Below are 2,904 nucleotides of genomic sequence, written 5' to 3'. Positions count from 1 at the left end.
ACCTAGCGTTTGCTCAGTCGGTGCTGCAGAGTCATACGCACTCTCCCGCCCGATTGGATGCTTTGGTATAAACCCCATGGTCATTACGGAGTCCCCAGCATCCTCTAGGACGTAAGAGAAAATAAGATTTTAAACCTACCGGTAACTCTATTTCTCGTAGTCCGTAGAGGATGCTGGGCGCCCGTCCCAGTGCGGAAACTCTGCAAGACTTGTATATAGTTGTTGCTTACATAAGGGTTATGTTACAGTTGGAATAGTTCTTGGACCGTTACTGTCGTTTGTTCATACTGTTAACTGGTTATGTATGTTCCAGGTTACATGGTATGATTGGTGTGGGCTGGTATGAATCTTGCCCTTGGATTGCTAAATCCTGCCTTGTATTGTCCATCTCCTCTGGGCACAGTTCTCTAACTGAGGTCTGGAGAAGGGGCATAGAGGGAGGAGCCAGTGCACACCCATAGTCAAAGTTCTTTTTAGGTGCCCTATCTCCTGCGGAGCCCGTCTATACCCCATGGTCCTTACAGAGTCCCCAGCATCCTCTAGGACGTAAGAGAAAGTATGATTAAAATGGCCTCCAGCCATGTGCTTATAGTCCAAGAACATAGCATATTTCCTTACGTGACCATATATACCTATAGCATGTTATATACATTTTCTATGGCATAAAAAGTGCTTGTATAATACATTTGCATATATAGCACAATACAGCCTTTCTTTAGCAGAGGCTGTCCATTGCTGCTGCTGTGGCATAATCCCCCCCACCCCCCTGCGCTGGATGTAATAGGGACAGGGAAAACTCCTGACTGCCCAGCATGAGCCCACTAGCTACTAGAGGGCTGTTTTATAGGGACAGACCGCGGCAGCAGTGAGCGCTGTCCGCGGTCTGAGTGATCAGAGGCACCGGCATCTTTCCCCCCCCCCCTGCTTCCCCCTTAGCGTGTAGGGAGCGCTGGCAGCCGTTACAGAGACAGACCGCGGCAGCAGTGAGCGCTGTCCGCGGTCTGAGTGAGCAGACACGCCGGCAGCTTCCCTCCCCTAAGTGACGGAGCCTCCGGCCGTTACAGGGACAGACCGCGGCAGCACTGAACGCTGTCCTCGGTCTGATTGTGCAGTACAGGCAGGGAACGCTGAGAACGGCGCTTGTAGCGGTAGTCCTGCGCGTCCCTCTGAGCGGCGGCTGGGCGTAGGGGAGCTGTTAGCGGTGGCGGGGAGCGGAGCAGCGGGATGACCTCGGGCGACGCACATAGCAGTCCCCCCACACGGCGCTCACGCTGCCGCCCTGTCATAAATACCTGTGTTCCTGTGCTCTGACGGGGCTTCCCCAGCAAGCTCCGTTCTCTAGCCTCAGCTGAAAGTAGCGGACTTGTGCTCTTGGGCTCTGACGGGGCTTCTCCAGCAAGCTCCGTCCAGTCCCTTCTGTAGCCTCAGGTGAAGTTAGCTGAGCTGCTTGTGGCTGTGAGGGGGCTCCTATTGTGAGGACCGACACGCCAAGAGCTGCACGCAGCAGCTTCTGTAATCCCGGACCCAGAGCTTTTGTGTAAGCTGGGAAGGGATTGTAAGTAGAAAAGTATAAAAAATAAAAATAAAATAATCTAATAGAAAAATGTGGACGAGCTCCAAACTTTGTGCTTCTATCCATGTGAGCACCGAAAAAACACTGAGGTATTCTGGGAGTATGGTGGGGAGGAGAGTTACTAAATTTAAATATTCTGCGCCCTGCACCCTTGTAGTGCCGCTTGTGTGTGGGAGCAATGGCGCGCAGCGCGACCGCTGCGCGGTACCTCAGAGACTCTGAAGTCTTCTGTTCTTCCTTTACTCACCCGGCTTCTTTCTTCTGGCTCTGTGAAGGGGGTGACGGCGAGGCTCCGGGAACGAGCAGCTAGGCGTACCAAGTGATCAGACCCTCTGGAGGTAATGGTGTCCAGTAGCCTAAGAAGCAGAGCCTTGGAACTCACAGAAGTAGGTATGCTTCTCTCCCACAAAGCAGGAAGCCTGTTGCCAGCAGTGCTCCCTGAAAATAATAAACCTAACAAAGTCTTTTCCGAGAAACTCAGTAGAGCTCCTCAGTGTGTGACCAGTCTCTCTGGGCACAGAGTCTAACTGGAGTCTGGGGGAGGGGCATAGAGGGAGGAGCCAGTTCCCACCCAAAGTCTTATAGTGTCCCCATGTCTCCTGCAGATCCCGTCTATACCCCACGGTCCTTTTGGAGTCCCCAGCATCCTCTAGGACGTATGAGAAAATTCCGTACACAACGTAGGAAAGGGTTCTTAACAGTAGGGACAATAAGGATTTGGCATTCCCTGCCTGAGAAGGTAATAACGGCAGAGTCTGTAAATGTATTTAAAAACAGATTGGACACATTTTTTACTAGAAAACGTATCCAGGGTTATAGCATTTAGCATAGTGACATTAATATCTGGGAGTGGTAGAATCATAGTTGTCAGTTGGTACTAAACCATTACTTCAGCAGGTGCATTATAATATGAACAGCTTAACACAGAATATAGGTCGAACCCGATGGGCATTTTGCCTCTTTTCAACCTCACTAACTATAACGATGACTGATGTATTCTCTGTAAAGCTCTGCATAATGTATGTGCAATATACATAACTGTTAATAAATAAATGTACCCCAATACAAAGCAATAAGAAAGCAAGTGGTCTAATGGTTCACTAATAAAATCATATAAACTGTCAAGTGTCCAGTAAAGGTTGGAGCCTGAGCTCCATTTGTTATAGGATCTGTTCACTGGAGCAAACCTCAGATCATCTACTAACCTTCCACGCCACCAGTAAGGTGACAAATCATCGCTAAGCTGGATGCCCATACCCAACTGCTTCATGCTATCTTTGCTTTTGACACAAAAAATTGCCTATTGTGATAGAAATCTTCTTAGGAATGTT

The sequence above is a fragment of the Pseudophryne corroboree genome, chromosome 11, assembly GCF_028390025.1.
Source record: "Pseudophryne corroboree isolate aPseCor3 chromosome 11, aPseCor3.hap2, whole genome shotgun sequence".
NCBI classification, from domain to species: domain Eukaryota; kingdom Metazoa; phylum Chordata; class Amphibia; order Anura; family Myobatrachidae; genus Pseudophryne; species Pseudophryne corroboree.
Note: the sequence above shows the minus strand (reverse complement) of the source record.